This window comes from Neofelis nebulosa, chromosome 9 (genome assembly GCF_028018385.1).
Source record: "Neofelis nebulosa isolate mNeoNeb1 chromosome 9, mNeoNeb1.pri, whole genome shotgun sequence".
NCBI classification, from domain to species: domain Eukaryota; kingdom Metazoa; phylum Chordata; class Mammalia; order Carnivora; family Felidae; genus Neofelis; species Neofelis nebulosa.
The window spans coordinates 38,419,428-38,438,217 of record NC_080790.1 but is presented as its reverse complement, the minus strand read 5'-3'; the positions used below and the strand labels follow the sequence as shown (position 1 = coordinate 38,438,217).

The 18,790-nt window shown below is 48.1% G+C and overlaps 1 protein-coding gene across 3 annotated transcripts in view; it reads right to left on the bottom strand.

Moving 5' to 3' along the window:
• The window catches only part of PSD4 (pleckstrin and Sec7 domain containing 4), a 35,406-nt gene extending 27,060 nt beyond the window's left edge, over nucleotides 1-8,346 (bottom strand). The window contains exons 1-2 of one of the 3 annotated variants that reach the window (XM_058683358.1): nucleotides 8,165-8,346; nucleotides 7,048-7,179 (exon numbers count right to left, since the gene is read on the bottom strand). The gene's annotated coding sequence lies outside the window, so the exon portion shown is untranslated. Of the gene's footprint in view, nucleotides 1-7,047; nucleotides 7,192-8,164 lie in introns of all 3 variants that reach the window. The other 2 variants (XM_058683357.1, XM_058683359.1) reach the window with 2 other exon arrangements.
• Nucleotides 8,347-18,790: the final 10,444 nt, after the last annotated feature.

Below are 18,790 nucleotides of genomic sequence, written 5' to 3'. Positions count from 1 at the left end.
ACCTCAGTGGGCTCCTGCGTGCCTGCCTGCATTACATACTTCAGTCCTTTAGGGAGGCCTGGGAGTAAGCCACATGCTCCTTCTTCCCGTAAAGGCCCTATTCCCTCGGCTCTCCAGCCTCCACAAGCCTGGGGCCTCAGTGAGTGTAGACAGGACACCTGCCTCCCTCGACATTCCTCTGGCAGGTTAGATGGGTATAGTTGCACTGGCCCACATGACTATGGGTCCCCTGGGGATCTGAGCGGAGAGCTGGGGGGCAGAGTGGGGTGAGGGCTTCCCTCCCTAATGCCTGTAGTTCTTGAATGAGAGGGAGACATCTCTTAGAGGCAGGGCAATGAGGAAAGGGAGTCTGGTCCAGCGGTGAACGCTACCACCAACCTCCCAACACAGATGTGGGCACCAGTGTTGCCCCTGGTTTCCTGACAAAGGGCAGGAAGTGATGATGACAAGCTTCTACCTCTTGGACTTGGTTGCCCAATCCTGTGGTAAGCACAGAAGCCTTGGGAGGCTGACCCTACATGCACGGACAGCCGCCCAGGCCACCGCTCCCTGCCTCTCTTCTTCCTTGGGACCAAAGTCTGGCCCCGGACTCTGTCTTCCAAGGCTCCTCTCCTCGGCTCCCTTCCAGCTCTGTGCTCGTAGACTGGCACCTTCCTTGCAGCCACTTGTCACGGGTCTGCCCTCCTTAGGTAAGCAGTGAGTGGGATTCTAGCTAGTCACCTCCGTCTCCAAGCCCCCTTGGTACCCAGCAGATACTCAAAAACATCTGTTCCGGTACAGGGATAGGCAGTTCTTTCTAACGGCAAAAATGCTCCCAAACTCACCCACGATTGGGAATTGGATAATTGATTATGGTAGAGCCCAGAGCCATATGGTGAACCTCGGCCACCCTTAACCATCTTATGTTTAGAGAGTATTTAATGCAGGGGAAAGATGCCCATGGCATATTATTAAGAAAACCAGTTATATATTCCTGATGATCTCAAGTTTTGAGACCGTGTGTATTTAGGCCACAGAATACCAAAACATGGGTTAGCAGCGGCTTTCTGTGCGTGGCAACAGTGCACAGGATTTTAAGCTCTTCACGCTCTTTCTGGCACGTATCTAATTTTTAAAAAATATGTGTTGTGTTTACCATCAGCAAAAATAACAAAGGTACTAGACAATTAAATACACTGAATTAAATAATGATTGAATATTTCTGCACACTTTAAAGACTGGGAGGTTCTTTGCCAACCTCATCCCTCCTTTCCAGGGGAGGCGGGAACTAGGGTACAATGGGGAGGCCCACGATGGTGTCTACGGTATTTGACCCCGCACTGTCACCACACCCTGAGTGGCTGCCAGTGGGACCTCCCTGCTGTCGCTGTGGGGACCTGCTTGGAATTCCAGAGTTGCTACGAGGATTGTTTAAAGGTGAAGACATCTGGGGCGCCTGGGTGGCGCAGTCGGTTAAGCGTCCGACTTCAGCCAGGTCACGATCTCGCGGTCCGTGAGTTCGAGCCCCGCGTCAGGCTCTGGGCCGATGGCTCGGAGCCTGGAGCCTGTTTCCGATTCTGTGTCTCCCTCTCTCTCTGCCCCTCCCCCGTTCATGCTCTGTCTCTCTCTGTCCCAAAAATAAATAAAAAATGTTGAAAAAAAAAATTTAAAAAAATAAAAAATAAAGGTGAAGACATCTGAGGTCTGACAGGTGCAAAAAGAAGTCTTCTCAGAGCTCCCCTTAACCTGACTGGAAGCAACAACTTCTGGAAAATAAGGGTGCCATAAATTCCTTCTTTTGGGAAAATAAAAACTTTCCCAAATCCCTTCTCTAGGAAAGATTACGGCCCCCGAAGGAGACTGAAAGACCACCCATACCCTAGAGACGGACATTATCACAAACTTTCTCATCCTTCATTTGTTCTAAAAACCCATTTGTCTTTCTAAAGAAACCTATCTGTTCTTCCCATAGAAGCCTTTTTCTCCTTGCCTCCCTCTCCCTAAGTTAGGTGTGTAAGCTTTTAACCACTTAACAAGCCCCCTACTTCTTTGGTTGGCTTTCCTGGGCATGGCAATCAGCCTCTGTATACTGTTTTGTTTTAGAAAGTATTTCTAGAGAGAGAGGATCCCAAGCAGGCTCCACGCTGTCGGCACAGAGCCCAACATGGGGCTCAGTCCATGAACCGTGAGATCATGACCTGAGCCAAAATCAAGAGTCTGAGGCTTAACTGACTGAGCCACCCAGGCGCCCCAACCTCTTTCTACTGTTAATCTGTCTTTTGTCAGTTTAATTTGCCTGTCTCAACGGCCTGAATCTAAGCTGCTAGAGGAAAAGTTTTTTTCCCCTCTCCTACAGGGCAAAGATTACCTACCTCCTCCATGACTCCGTGAATCTAAGGCTGGGCTCGCTTAAGTAGGTGTGTGGCACACATAATGAACATTTTTAATAAATTTTATTTGAATACGCATTTAAAAAATATAACTGATGCAACAGACATATGATTGCATAAGATATTATTTCTTAGGACCACATGGAAGCAAATAATGCCTACTTTATTTTCAAACTGTGTGTAGTCAAGGAAAAATATTAAAACAGTGAAGGTGGAAAACTCTTCTGTCAAAAATCATGACAAGATACACAAAAGAGTAGACGCTGTGTACCGCTGACTCTAACTTCTCAAGCATTTCTGTTGGAGAAAGAACTGGGAGTCTTCCTTATAACGCTAATTAGCCTTGATCTCATTAACTGCTGAATAGAAATTTAGGCTTACAATTAGCAGGAGCGCAAGGCTCTGGTGTTACACAAAACAGAGAACGGGCATGCTCTGACATCGTGAAGGAGGGTGAGAAAACTTAGAGCAAGGCATTCCCCGGGGCCACTGAAAGGTCCCGGATTTCCCCAGGGGTGCCCAGATTTAGCCCTGCCCATAGCAGCAAAGCCCTGGGCTTCTTGGTGCTCTTTCGGTGCTAGCAGGGACCTTTCCATGCTCTATGCACACTTGCCTGCAGGGACAGAGGGGCAGCCTGGCATGGCAGCTTCACGTGGGAACAGAACCAGGGCCTCAGGGCTCATCCCTGGGAAGAGAGCCCACAGACCTGCGCCGCCTGAGGCCGTCTCCCTCCTGTCTGCCTCTGTGTGTCTATGCCTCCTCCAAGGCTGCACTGGGAGACATCGGGGAGGCAGGGCCTCCTACCTCACCCAGGTTCCCATGCTGAGAGAAGGCCTTCCTAAAGTCGTCGAGTCAGCAAAGGGAGAGTTCGAGAGTGCACCTAGCCTCCTAGTCTGGCTCAGCCTGTCCATCCACTTCTCCCAGAGTGCCTGCCCCAGGCTCTGCTCTGCCCGGGCCTCTCTTGCCCAGGGTGACCTCACTCACTGAAGCCCAGAGTCCTAACTGCCAGCAGGAATCCTCTACTGGATGAGCAGGGCTTCGATTTAGTGGCAGGCCCAACAGTGCGTCCATGTGCCCACGAATATGCCTTCCCATCTCTGTGCCCAGGCCTGCCCCTCCTGGGTCCTGTCTGTGGCATCACATCCACCTGGTTTCTCAGGTTAATGGCCCTGACACCAGCCCAGACCCTTCCTGACCCCGGTACCCAGTTCTGCTGCTTCTCCCTCTCCGGCAGGTGCCACTGCTCCCCACTCGGCCACCAGGAGAACCGCAGGGACCCCCTGCCCCTCAGGTTCTTGTGTACAAAAGGCCCCCGTCATCCAGATCACTCCTGCCCTTGAAAATACTTCCTGCTGACGTCCGCCCATGGTGCCATCGGGGAAGGTCCAACACTGGCGTTTGAGACCCCCAGCCTCTCCCTGGGCCACACATCCACAGCCTGAAGCGCCACCTGAATGTTCTGCCTGAATGCTCCTGGTACTTCTGTGCACCGCAGTGCCCTCACGCTGTGTTCTTGGTCATCTCTGTTCCCTTCCCCACTCTCCTTTCCATCTCTCAAATCTTCCTCCTCCCCTGAGGCTATCCCCATAATAGCATTTCTCCAATCTCTGTGGACCAAGCCACTAAGAATTAACTGTTAGGCGGTGCCTGGGTGGCCCAGTCAGTTGAGTGTCCGACTCCATTTTGGCTGGGGTCATGAACCCAGGGTCGTGAGATCAAGACCCGAGTTGGGCTCCACGCTCAGCTTGGGATTTTCTCTGTCCCTCTGACCTTCTCCCCTGCTCATGCTCTCTCTCTCTCTAAAATCAACAAAAATAAATAAATAAAATATGAAAGAATCATCTATTAGGAAAATTCAATAATCCCAGCCAGGGAACACAGCCCAGTAATCAGGGCAACGAACCGAGGTTCACACAGCAGTCAGATCAATCTTTTTTTTTTTTTTTTTAATTTTTTTTTTTTAATGTTTGTTTATTTTTGAGACAGAGAGAGACAGAGCATGAACGGGGGAGGGTCAGAGAGAGAGGGAGACACAGAATCTGAAACAGGCTCCAGGCTCTGAGCCGTCAGCACAGAGCCCGACGCGGGGCTCGAACTCACGGACCACGAGATCATGACCTGAGCCGAAGTTGGAGGCTTAACCGACTGAGCCACCCAGGCGCCCCCAGATCAATCTTTTTAAAAAACAGCGTCAGGTTTCAAAAGTAAGAAGATCATGATTTGTAGCACAATACAATTTATGTGGTTTAAAATACATGCATATATAAATCAACGTCATATATTTCTCTAGAATACATCCAGATCCCGGGATAAACGTACCATACATCTATCAGAATGGCCGCTGTTTACAAGCAGGGTAGGTAGGGGAAGACAGTGAGGGGCAGTCGGTGGGACTAGACAGGAGCCATGAAGAAGAAATCGTAAGACCCCTTCTAATGCAACCAAAACAACAACCGAAGGACGAAAATCCTATTTAAACCATAGGCCAAGGACGTGAACAGTTCACAGAGACAAACAGCGAAAAACAGATGAGACTCCTAACACCACTCGCTATGCATACTTATTCAAACTACAACGCGATGCCAGTTTCGTTGTTTTTTTTTACTCGGTCACATTGGCAAGAACAGCGAGATGATAACACACCAAGCTGGCAGAGCGGCGGGAAAAACAAGCTGTCTCGGAAGCCCTCAGTCATACTGTGTGTGTCTGCAAAGCAGGCTGGCACCATCAACAGAAATCTAAACTATACATGGCTTTCAAACCAGTCATTCTGTGCTCATGACTTTCTCCTAACGTCACAGAAGTGAGCGGGTATGTAGGAACACGTACGCTTCACACATTATTGTCTGGCATGGCAAGCAAAGAAACAAAAATGAGAACAACCTAGAAGCCATAGAGGACTGGCTAGATGAATATGGCACATCCATTCAGTGAGACGTTACACATTTATTTAAAAAGCATGAAGTACATCCCTACGTCCTGAATCAGAACAAGTATCTTAAAAGAGAGAAAGCGCAGAACCGAGTATTAGTACTATTTGCATAAAAAAAGAGAAGTTACACATACTTGTATGCTCCTTTACAAACAGAATGTATCTCTCTGGAAGTAGTCTCAAGAAACTGCCTCTGAAGAGGAAAATAGAGGATCAGAGCACAGGAGGGGGAGGGAGATTTTTCACTGTGCACCTTAAGCGCTGTTTGAATTAACATTTACAAAAAGTTTTAACACATGCAAGTCGTGCCTTTAAAAATACTTTCTAAAAGAATTGTAACCCTTGTAAATATTATCTTAAAAATAACAAAAGATGGGGCACCTGGGTGGCTCAGTCGGTTAAGCGCCCGACTTCCACTCAGGTCATGATCTCGAAGTTCCTGAGTTGGGGCACCGCGTGGGGCTCTGTGCTGACAGCTCAGAGCCTGGAGCCTGCTTCAGATTCTGTATCTCCTCTCTCTGCCCCTCCCATGCTCATGCTCATGCTCATGCTCTGTCTCTCAATAATAAACATTAAAAAATATTATAAATAAATAAATGTCACTGATTATATACTGTTTTCCTTTTAAACCTATTGAGATCACCTAATTAAAGAATGAAAGATTACTGGAATCTTCCTAGAAGGCAAGTTTTTTCTCCCTATATCCGTTTCCAGAGTCTTTACTGATCTGAAAACCTTGGGATCTGCCTCCCACTTTAGCTCTCTTAGTGTGGGCCCGTGATGATTTTTTTTTAGACAGATATTGGGCGTAAGAACAGCCAGCAATGCCTCTCCCGCCAAAAGACACACTCTCCATGTCTGGGGATCACCTGTTCTGCTCAGTGTAAACCACCAGGCTTGACCCTGGGTTTGCTGGGGAGCCTATGAATCTTCCTGCCACAGCAGCCAGGAGGCATCATCTCCTTCCTGGATGCCTCTGCTCATCAGGCCGAGCCCCCATTTCAGAGAGCCTCTGGAATGCCTGCTGGCCTTCCAGAGCCACACTGGCCTCCTACCCGCTCCTCCAGCATGGTCAGTATGCCCAGCATGTTCAAGCCTTACTTATGCCTCAGGGCCTTTGCACTCGCTCTTCCCTCTGCCTGCAATGTTCTTCCCTCAGATAGTCCCATAACTATGTCTTATCTACATGCAGGTCTCCACTCCAATTTCATCTTCTCTGTACAGCTTGTCCTGACCACTCTGTTGAACACAACAGCCCCATCATCTTCTTCAGCCCCTTAAGTTGTTCTGCTTCTCTTCGTAGCGTTTCTCTGACAAGACACTCAGATCGCTGTTATTGTGGTTTACTGTCCATTTCTCCCCACCAGAAAATAAGCTCTGTGATAAGAAAGACTGTATTGTTCACTGATGCAGCCTTAACACCTGGAATAGTGCCTGGAACATATTGTAAGGAATTGTTGAATGAACAAATGAGCGAGCCAGCCAACAGAGCACGTGTTCTAGGGAAGCTTAGATATAAGCCATCCCCTCCCCAGCAAGTATACTCTGAGGGCTCCAGAGAGGAGCTACTCACTACCCATCCGCCGCTCACTGACCCCCTCATAGACAGCTCACAAGTCCCTGTTCATGGAAACGGAGGACATCCTATCCTGAGTCCCCAGAGTTTGAGGGCCTGAAAATGGTACCACCCTCCCACGACATTCAGAAAGCTAGTTCCTTGTCTAGCTAGCGGCCAATTGCTCTTACCTGTCTCACCACCATGCTCATCAACCAGCCGGGTTCTTTCGTTTTACGTATTTATCAGTCTCTGAAATAACGTGATTCACCTGCTCCTCTCTCCTACAACTCCTATTTCCAATGCCTGATTGGTAGTGGGCACTCACTAAATATCTGTGGAATGAATGAATGAATCTGTTGAATGAATGAATGACTCTTCTTCATAGGCCCCACATAGAGAATATACAAGGTCTGAAAGAAAAGAATGAATCACTCAGCCCTATCCGCCCGTCTAACCTTGACCTTGCTGTATTTCTTATGCAGAGGGGCTCATAGACATTCAATTAGTTGCTAATTACATTCAATCAGCTCTGGGCTGGGGAAAGGGCTGGGCTAATGCGGTTCAAGGGCAGGTGGAGCCCCAAGTTGCCCAGGTCCTCACTTTGATGCCGGCCTCCTGACCTAGACATGCAGGCCACAGACACAGGGGTCTGGGTGAGCGCATTGACCAGAGCAGCAAAATCCATCTTGCAGCATGGAAAAAACCAGCAAAGAACTCCCAATCCTGGCTCCCTCGTCCTGCCAAAAGGACAAGCTAGACTAAATTCTAGACCAGAAAGGAACCGAGCGGGGATGTGAGTTTGTCAGCTGAGCAGACACTGTTTACCTTTCCAGAAATCTCTGATGTTTTCTGGCCAGACACCCAGAAGGGCAAGGAGAGGGGCCGGCATCCAAGGGGGCAGGGAGGAGGTCTGAGGTCACTGGAGGCACAGGGCAATAGAAATTAGCAGTAAAGCCCTCGTGTCACCCAGTTTTAATACTGGAGCCGAGATCCATGCAGCCCCTCTGGAGGAGCCTGTGGAGCCACCGCAGGGCAGGCCCGGGCAGACTGTCCCAGTGGGGCACAGTCGCCACTGTGTGCCATCCCTGTCACCAGATCAGGTTGGATTCTGAGAGCCCGCCCCCCCACTCCGCGCTCACTGTCCACCCTCCTGCGGCCTGTTCCCACTCTTCCGGTCCGCAGACCCCCGGTGACCTCAGCCCAAGTCCCCACAGCCCCGCGCAGGTGCTCCCCGGCTCTGCGCCCCGTGTCCCGCACACTGTCGCTGTCGAGGGCGGCGGGGCCGCCCCCGCCCGGCCTCCCCACGTGCCCTTACCCACTTCCCGCCGGGCTCCTGCTCCGGCCTCTCCCGCCGGCCCGGCTGCCCCATGGCCCGGCGCCCAGGCGCGGGCCGGGACCGCGAGGGCTGCGGGCGGTGACTGCGCGGGGCCGGGCGCGTCCAGCTCGGGCGCTCGCGGGAGGTACTGGGTTTCCGGGAGGGAGGGCGGCGGCGCGGGCAGGGAGGGGCGGGCTGGGGGCGAAGCCGTCCGACTGGTCTGACGGCGGCGGCGCGGACTACGCCGCCCGCCTGCGCTCTCCGGGGCTAGCTGCCCTCGGCGGAGCCCTCCGCTCGATCTCTGGGCCCAGAAACCGGAAACTGAGGCCAGACCCAGATGTGCGCACGCCTCGAGCTGGGCGCTGCTCTGAATTCCTGCAAACTCACTGCTTGTGTGTATTTCACAGGGGCAGGAAAAAACGGTCTGAGTGGAGTCCAGAATTTCAGCTGTGACTGTCCACTTACAGAGAACTTCTGCTCGCTGGTTTGGGAATTGGTGGCATGATGGCAAATAGTTGTGTTTTGAAACGAGCATATTTTAGCAAACACATCCTCAGACATAAGTTGACATTGGCAAGAAGCTTCTATTTTCCAGGATCCCAGTTCATGGCACGATCTAGTTTCTATTTCTGTAGCTATTAAGGCACCATATGTGAAAGTCTGAGTTAAGTGATTCTATTCTTCCAACATAGCCTGTGATATCTTAACTCTCGTAGAGACTGGCGACCTGGAGAAACTGCCTCTTTATCTGATGCTGCCTAAAATGGAGTTGACCAGGCTCTCCACGAGGAACAACAGCTAATGTATACTGTGTTAACTAGAGAGCAGTAGCTCTCTACCTGTCTTAACATATGTAATCCTTGCAACTCCCCTATGAGGTAGGAAACTTTTCACTTAATGAGGAAACTGAGGTTAAGTAACCTGCCCAAGTCAGAAGGACCCAGGGTCCATGCTCTACATTACCATGCAATGCTGATGCTTTGGTGCTTTTTAGAGGGGGCCTGATGCCAGGTCAGCAATCCTACAACTTATTAATTCTTTTGTTCACTCTACAAACTTTCACCACATACCTGCTGCGTGTATGTCAGGCATTGACAAGGCACTCTGGGCTAGAAGGATGAAGACTGACCATATAGACTGGGTATAAAACAATCACTAAATTTCATTAGGTCGACCCATATAGATAGATGGTATCTTCTCGATCGCAATGGAATTAATTTACAAATTGACAGCAGTATTTTATCTAGAAAATGCCACGTCAAGCAAGACACCTCCAAACAACTCATGGGTCAAAGAAGACATCACAGGGAAAATTAGGAAACGCTTCAAACCAAAATGGCATAAAGACAGACAAACAGATTAATGTAGCAGAATCAGACTGTCTAAATATAGATCCACACGTATATGATCAATTGGCACCTCCGGACAAAGGCATCCAGGTAATTCAATGGAGAAAGAAAAGTCTTTCCACAAATTGTTCTGGAACATCTAGAAATCCCTATGATAAAAAATGAACCTTGGGACTTGTATCTAGAGTAAACAATAACAAAAAGACAACCCAACTAAAAAATGGGCAAAGGGTCTGAATAAACATTTTTCCAAAGAAAGATACACAAATGGCTAATAAGCATACAAAAAAAAGATGTTCAACATCATTAGCCATCAGAGAAATGCAAATCAAAACCACCATGAGAGACTACTTCACACATTAGGTTGACTATAATAAAAAAGACAGGTATGGAAACCAATTTGACAATAAATTTTACATATTGAAAAAAAAAAGGTAATCTCTCTGTTGGTAAGACTGTAGACAAACTAGAACCCTTATATACTGCTTGTGGGATTTAAAATGATCTAGCAGCTTTGGAAAACAGTTGGGCAGTCCCTCAAAGGTTAGAACTAGAAGTACCATATTACCTAGCAATTACGCTTTTTGGTTTATACCCAAGAAAAGTGAAAATATATCCCCATACAAAAATTTGTACAGGAATGTTTATAGCAACATTATTCATAGTTGCCAAAAGTAGAACAACCCACATGTCAATCAACTGATGAACGAATAAACCAAATGCAGTATATACATACAGTGGAATATCAGTCAGCCCATCAGATATGTAATATGACAATATGGATTAATTTCAGAAGCATTTTGCTAAGTGAAAGAACTCCGTCACAAAAGACCACACGTTGCATGATGCCATTCATATAAAATGTTCAGAATAGGCAAATCCATAGATTTTTGGTTGCCTAGGACTAGGGAAAAGGGGAAACGGTAAGTCACTGGTAAAAATATGGGGTTTGTGTCTGGGGTACAGAAAAGGATGAAAATCATTGTGGCAATAGTTGCACAGTGCTACACAAATGCTTATATGAGAGTTCTCCGGAGACGTAGAGCCAACAGGGTATAGAGAGAGACTTACATGAAAGAGGAGGTTTATTATAGGAATTGGCTCCTGATCCTCCATCTATAGGCTGGAGAACCAGGAACACGGTTGGTGTAAGTCCCAGTCTGAGTCCAAAGGCCAGGGGAGCTGACATGTAAGGGCAGGAGAAGAAGACGGATATCCCAGGCCAAGCAAAGAGAGCAAATTCACCCCTCCTCTGCCATTATGGTTTTTTTCAATGGATTGGATGATGTCCACCAGCATTGGTGAGGGCGATCTTCTTTACTTAGTCTACCGATTTAATGCTAACATCTTCCAGAAACTCCCTGACAGACACACCCCAAAATAATGTTTTACCAGCTACCTGGGCATCTCTTAGCTCTGCCAACACATAAAGTTAACCATCCCAGTACTAAAAACCATTGGATTGTACGCTTTAAAGGTTGAATTGTATGCCATGTGAATGATGATATCTCAAAGCTATCACAAAAGGAAAAAAAAAAAAAAGAACCTTGTGACTCAGTTCTCGTCACACATAAAATGAACTCAAAATAGATCATAGACCTAACTATAAAAGCTGGAACTATAAAATATCTAGAGGAAAACAAGGAGATAATCCTTGCAGCTTTGTAAGAGGATTGCCAAGATTTCTTATAATAATAATTGGACTTAAATCTTTTTAAATTCTGTTCACCAAAATACCCTGTTAGGAAAATGAGCAAGCAAATTCCAGATTGGGAGAAAATATCTGACAAAAGAATTGTATCCAGGTTAAATCAAGTGCCACAAATCAGCAATAAAAAGACACATCACTCAATTAAAATAAAGGCCAATAGATTTGAACAGACACTTTACACTGAAAGATAAGCAAATGGCCAAAAAAAGCACATGAAATGATGTTCCATATCATTCGTGCTGAATAAAGCTACAATGAGATACCACATCACCCACCCCCAAAAAGAATGGCTAAAATTCGAATACTGATAATACCAATTATTGGCAAGGAAGTTAAACAACTGTCACTTTGCTGATGTAGAAAAAAGGCGCAACTTTTTCGGAAAGCAGTTTGGCCACTTCTTGTAAAACGAAACACATCTGCCATTGACCTCAGACACGCCACTCCTAGCAGTTTACTAAGAGAATGAAAAATAAATGTCAGTGAGAAGACTTCTCCAAAAGGATACTCACAACTGCTTCATTTATCAAATACAAAAACTGGAAACAACCCCAAAGGCCATGACTGAACAGTTGCGAACTATTCCTAAGTTGGAATAGGGCTCAGCAAATAGAAAGAAGTGATCTGATTGTCCACAACACGTGGATGAATCTCAAAAGCATTGCGTTGAGTGAGAAACCGTGGTTGCAAAGCAGCGAGCGATTTTGTCATGAGAAAAAAAAAAAATGAATGCTTGGAAAGGCATTGGGGGCAGATGGATCCTTCGCTCTGGGTGAAGAATGGCATCATTGGATTTTGCATTTGCAAAGCAGAAACCATCCTCCGAAGAGGAGGCTCTCTGGGCAGTGTGAGGAGGAGAGGCAGGACGGCGTCTCTGCACATGGCTTCCGTAGGTTTCCTTCCCAAATCAGGATCAGACTTTGGGAAACTGGCTGCCGCTTCTTGGGAATGTGTGTCTCATCGGATCAAATGATCACAGACCAGGTTTTTCACTGGGAACGGAAGGGCCACTGAGCGCTTTTTGGAGAGACAAGTGCCATCTAGTGGTACAAGAGCTGGAGAAACAGATGTCCTTTCTCTGTCTCAGAACCCACTTGGGCACCATGGGAACTGGAGGCTCTGGGATTATCTAGAGAGATGGCCGTTGGTGTAGACATTGATGAATAGGGTGAGGAGGGAAGTAAGTGGTGACCAAATGAGTGAGGGCCCCTTACTGGGTCACTCCAGAAGTTCTGGGGTGGGGGTGGGGTGGCTTCACGTCATGGGGCAGTGAGGGGCTCAAGGGAAAGCTGGAACGGGATCCAGACCCGCAGATGGTGGGATTTGCTTCGTTTCTGTAGCCTAGAGACATCTGGAGACACTTGGGTTATAACATTACTAAAATGGTTTTCTACAGAGAGCTTTTATATGGAGTATGTTTACGTATGTTATTTAATCGTCAAAACGGCTCTGGGAAGTATGATCTTGCTTTTCCAAATGAATAAAATGATCTTCAAGAAGTGTAAGTAGCTTGTTCAGAACCCTCCGGCTATTCAATGGTGGAGCTGGACCTTATCCCCGAGCCTTCTGGCTTCAAATCAGGGATTTCTATCGATACGCCACCTTCTCTACCAGCAAAGGGCCCACCTGGACACCAGCCCTCTGTGCCGCTGTCTCCCCTCCCCTCTGCTGACGGCAGTACACGTCCTCCTGACCACCTCAGAGAGGGCTAAACACAAGGACTTTCACCAGGTGGTTTGTTCTGGTCTGAAAGTTTGGAAGCCCTGGCTCATGAATTTGATGTGAAACACAGCCATCAATCGAAAGTTCTGGCCCTCCTGGAGCACATGGGCCCTGTGCTTAGCAGAGCTCTTTGGGATGTGTTTGGAAATGCATAGGTGAGCTCTGGACCTACCTGGGGTGGAGGGAGGTCAGGAGATACAAGCTCCTTTACAGAGACAGCAACAGCAAGGTGTGCGCTGGGGGCCAGCAGCTAGAGTGGTGGGGAATGGTCTTTAGGGAAAGAGAAGGGCCGAGAACAAGGCGCTAGACTGGACCTTGGGATCCTGCACTATGGGGTGGGGAAGCCAGCGGATGTTTAGGACGATGGCGTCTCCTAGTCAGTTCTCATTGTGGCTCACGCTGTCTCTGCTGGGACCCTTCTTTCACGATTCAAGCCTTTCTTTTTCTTCCCAGATGATTCCATCACATCTCTGAGATTTTCGTGGCTCTCACAATAAGGACATAGAGGTGCCCAAGTGGTATCCATGGGCCCCCATAGCTACCCCAGGAAAAGGCGTTGTTGTTTCAAAACACTGCCCACAAGAAAGGAGACAAGGACTGGAATACAAATTTTAAGCATGTAAAAATACTACCAATTATGCGTGTATATTTGAACTGGTTTTTAGTCCTGGCCAAGCTTGTGAGGGAGCACTCCGGGTATTGTCTCCAGCACCAGGAACTGACATAGAGTAGATGCTGCTGAAGACTATTGAATTAATAATCACGCACTGATGTGGGGAAATGTCCCTGCCTTAATGAAACTTAAAACGTAGTAGGGCAATAGATTAAAATAAGCAAACAAGCAAAATATGGATCATGTCAGAGGCAATCATTGCCAGAAAGAAAAATAAAACAAGGTACAGAGATAGCAAGTAAGGGAGATACATATGGCTTTGGGGGGTAGAATTCTACTTGAGATGGGCGGGGGGCAGGCAGAAAAGACCTGATAAGGTGCCATTTGTACAGAGGCCTCAGGGAAGAAGAGGAAACAAGCCGGGTAGAGTAGTCTAAGAAGAGGAAAGATAAATGGGAAGTGCCTATGAAATTAACACACTTCGGAATATGTTTGCAATGCATTTTCATCAGTTTCAGCTAAGTGGCTTAAGTGTTCTGGAGGTCACAAAATGCTGAGTCCTCGCCTTCAGGCGTTCAGGGGAGGGTTAAAACACGCACACTTGGAAAGGCCTCATCGGTCCTATGCAGACCAGGGGTCTAAGCCCCAGTCTTTTGTGGAGGTTTCAAGAGAGTGGGTTACTGAGGGTTACACATAGGTTACATGTGGTCCTCCGTGGCTTCACGGAAAATATTGCCCAGGAACCTGGATATGAAGGTTGACTAGGAATTCGGTGGTGTTGAGGAAGAGAGTGTGTGCCCCGAAATGGGACATGGGGTGCTGACAGGGTAAGCTTCTGAGTTTCCAAGATCTGTTCATGCCTTAGGACAGAGACTGTGGTCCTTTCCGTGACCGGCCAGGCCCGGCAGGATCTAGCCCCTGCCTACCTCCCCCCCTCCCTGGGCTTCAGCCACAGGCCTTCGGTGAAAGGAAAGAAAACTTCCATGACTAATAAAGAATGGTGCCAAGGAGAAAAAAGAAGATGCCAGAATGACTCCATCAAGACCCAAGGAAGAGGGTGCCTTGACTCTGAAAACAAGACATTCTCATCCCTTGGCAGAGAGACCCTCCGAGTGAAGGTGGAAGAACAGGTGCCACAGTTTAAGGTCACTGACCACTAAGATCAGTGACCTCTGCTGCTACCCCAGGTCCTCTGACTCTGGGTCAGCTTTCCCTGGGGAGAGGATGAAGGCAGGGCTGTTCCCTCTAGGGATCTGGATCCGTTCCTCACCGGCTTTTTTTGCTTACCTGTCTTTTGTTAGCTCCATTAGCCCCTTTCCGGCACAAAAAGAGTGTCAACGGGGGTCCTGTGTTGAGTTCTGGTGGGCTGGGTGGGTATCCTCCCCCCAGTGGGGCAGGGGCATGGTGGTTAATTCTACATGTCAATCGATCATCCCATCATCCGGCCACCAGGCCCTCAGCTGGAAACAGAACCACAGGATGTGGATTTTCAAGCAGATACAAGAGGACCTTTAGAATTTCCTGAGTCTCACCCTTTGGAAAAACAGACATTTGTTGGATACTTATCAGGGTTCAGGCCCTCCATGTACTCTATGCGGCAAATAGTTCAAATTAGGACTGAACTACAGCTTGTTTGATAGGTCGAATGAGAATATACTTCCCTTGGCATGAAAACCCAGCTATTTCTTAGAGAGTTTTTGAGGAGTGGACCTTCACCAGCCTGAGCACATGAACTGAACTAATTATTTATCATCTCGAGGTTCTTTCCAGAGTGGAGATGGCAGGCAGGCATGTAGGATGATCTTCAGTAAAATGCTGACCTCTGGTGGACATTTTTTTTTAACTCTTCCTTGGGTTGTTTTTTTATTTGGGTTTTTTGTTGTTGATGTTGTTTTAACCCCCACATACTTTATTGAACAGAAGACCCAGAGGCAAAACATTCTTTTGCAAGTTGAACGTCCCTCTAGTTAGGCTCCCTCAGGTTTGCAGATAGCACACGTATTTCACCATCTCCGAACTTTTTTGAGAGTTGGGTTCAATATCAAGCATGTTAAGATTTGCCACTACGATTAGGGATTTCACTTGTATGAAGAGAAAACACAAAATTATTTGGTTTCCCCAAGATTTCAAGAATTTTACCTCAATTTAACATCTCCTATTATGGCATAATTTATGCCAAAAAAAAAAAAAATGAAGTTTGAAGACGATCATAACCGGACTGAGAAGATAGAAAACCTTCTACCTTCAACTCAAAATATAGTCAAAATAGGGGCACTTGGGTGGTTCAGTCGGTTGAGCGTCCCAACTCTTGATTTCGACTCAGGTCGTGATCCCAGGGTTGTGGGATCAAGCCCCACGTCAGGCTCTGTGCTGTGCATGGAACCTGCTTAGGAGTCTCTCATTCTCTCCCTCTGCCCGTCTCCCTGGTTCTCTCTCTCTCTCTCTTAAATATATATATATATATATATATATATAGTCAAAATACAGTGCTGACTTGGTAAAGAGCCTTTCTCTGAAGTTAAGGACCATTTCTCCTTTGCATTTATAGATGCCACTAGGCAGGGTTCCTTCTGAGCCACTGGGAAGACTTGAACTCAGGAGCCTTCTGGTCCAGGGGGTCTTGACCTGGGCGTGCCTTGACCACCCCCAAACCAGTCGCTGGAGGTGGGGTTGGGCATTGCCATCATTTTTTTGGTAAGGCTCCACAGGTGAGCCTAATGAGAACCACAGACCTAGTCTAATCCCGTCCACTTATAAGTGAGAACACTGAGGCCCAGAGAGGAGACGGCGTGTGGCCAAGGTCACCCAGCCAGTTAGTAGGGAGATTCTGGCTAGACTCTGAAGGCCTTAAAGACTGGAGGCCTGTATATTCAGTTTCGAATTTTTGAATTAGCTGTTCTGTTCTGCTGCGGCCCTACAGGCCAGTCAGGCCTCAACGTGAAAAGGTCCCCTTCCTCTCAGATGCTTGTTCATCTTTCCTCCCTGTGCTCTGTACTCCACCGCCCCCCCCACCCCCACCACCCCAAACCCCCCACCTCCCAGCCACCGGGACTGCCTCCTACTTGCACAAAACTGTCACTTAACAGGCTGCCCAGGCCGGCCTTTCCTGAGCCACGTCCCAGACCCTGTGTCACGTAAATGAGCCAACGGTGGCCTCTGCTCACTGGCCCCCAGGTAGTTGATTTCTTCACAGTAGCTGAGACCTATTAGCTTAAAAGCCCACCTGAGGCCTAACTCAAATGTTTCCACAACTAAGTGTTTTAAACATCACCCAAATAAGCACGTTTTTAGCCAGTGAGAGCCTGCCTGCTTTGCATACCCCACAAAACTGTTCCCAACATCTGCTAACCATGGATAAGCCCCAGGCCGTAAAGACCCCAAGCTGCTGATGTGTTTTGGAGCTCTCTGACCCAGAAGTTCCCCGCTGTGCTGCCGAGTGACATCACCCAGCCACATGCGTCCCCTCTCCCCCAAGTCCCCATGCCTGCCTCTCTTCCTAAGTAGCAACTTACTACTGACTAGTCTCTGGACAGACTTCTCTGGAAGCACACCCGTCATAGAGTGGCTCAGTAAAAGCCCGTGTGTGCTGCCACCTTGTGGTCATTTCTTTCTCCGTGATGAGCTCCCAAATCCCTGGAACCCGCAACACCCTGGTCTTTTCCCTTTCTCTAGGCCTCTTTCAAAACTTCCCTGGCCTAAGTTCCCTGTCTTCCCAAATTTTCGGAGCCATGTAATACATTAATTCCAATGGATATATCAATGGCCAACTCGTTTATTCATCCACTATTTACTGGGCACCCACTACATTCCAAGTGTCGATCTAGGTACTTAGGATACATCATCGAACAAAACAGATGAAAATCCCTGCATGGGTGGAGCCGATGTTCTAGCAGGATGGAAAGGGCTTAAGGCTTTTCCTCCCTTAAAGAACACTTGAAGCCGGAGTAAGGAGATCTTAAGAGGGGAGTTTTTGGTGTCGTCAGTGAGCGAGTGGGAGAGATGTTGAGGACATGGGTTGGGTTTATAATTATGAGAGTCAGTTTAACAGATATGCCTGAGTTTATATACCGCATAACTGCTACGCTTTGAGGCTGATTCTTTTTAAGTTTATTTATTTTGAGAGAGTATGTGGGAAGGAGGGGCAGAGAGAGAGGGAGAGACTCCAAAGCAGGCTCTTCCGCTGTCAGCACAGAGCCCAGCTCGAGGCTTGATCTCATGAACCGTGAGACCATGACCTGAGCCGAAATCAAGAGTCGGACGCTTAACTGAGCCACCCAGGCGCCCTGAAGCAGAACTTCTTAAACTTTAACCTGCATTGACTTACCTGGAGACCTGCTGAAGAAGAAGATCTTATGTCAGTAAGTCTGGCACGAGGCCTGGGACTCTGCATTTTAACTCCCAAATGCTGCTGCTGCTGATCTGTATACCACACTTAGAGCAAGAAGGCTTTAGAGAAGATTCCCTTGAGCACTGACTCTTGGCGGAACTAATAATGGTAAGCACACCACCATGGTAATAGTGCAAAGACTGAATGAGAGAAGCCAGCCCTGCGCATTAGCAGTTACCTGCATTTAGAGATGAGGAAACTGAGGCTTCAAGACACTAACAAACCTGCGCATGAGCACCTGTTGCCGACAGGACAGCCAGGAAATACCAGAGATCAGGGCCTGACCCCCCCTCCCTCCCTCCCCCTCCGCCCCCGCTGCCTCGCCTGCTACTTACCCGCGGCAGCTGCTTGACCTAATCATGTGAAGGGTCTGAGCCTCAGGTTTCCCCTTCTGTAATAGGAGGGCAGGGTGGCTGCAGGGCCTCACAAGTGTCGCTGCTATTGTCACCATCAACCCGCGAAGCGTTTTCCGCCCTGAACTTCTCCCTTTACCAGGACTGCAAATCTATCAGTCACGTGCGCCCTTTTCTGACACAGGGCACGGCACCCAGACCATCTCATTTCATCCCTATGTTGTCCCCGGGGAGCAGGTGTGGCTACTTGCACCTTACACACGAGGAAGAGAGAGGTGACTGGAGGGTGACCTCCTCCGTGGAGCCAGAGCCGAGATCTAGACGGTTGCCTGTTAACCTGTTTGATTCCGTTTGTTTTTTTAGCAACGAAATCTCCCCTTCCAGCAAGGCTGCGCGTGAAGTCCGGTTTGTGAAGCAGAGAGCAGAGGGCTGGGCCAGAGCTGGGTTCCAGGAGTGGAGCCCCGCCTTGTGGTCTTGCTTT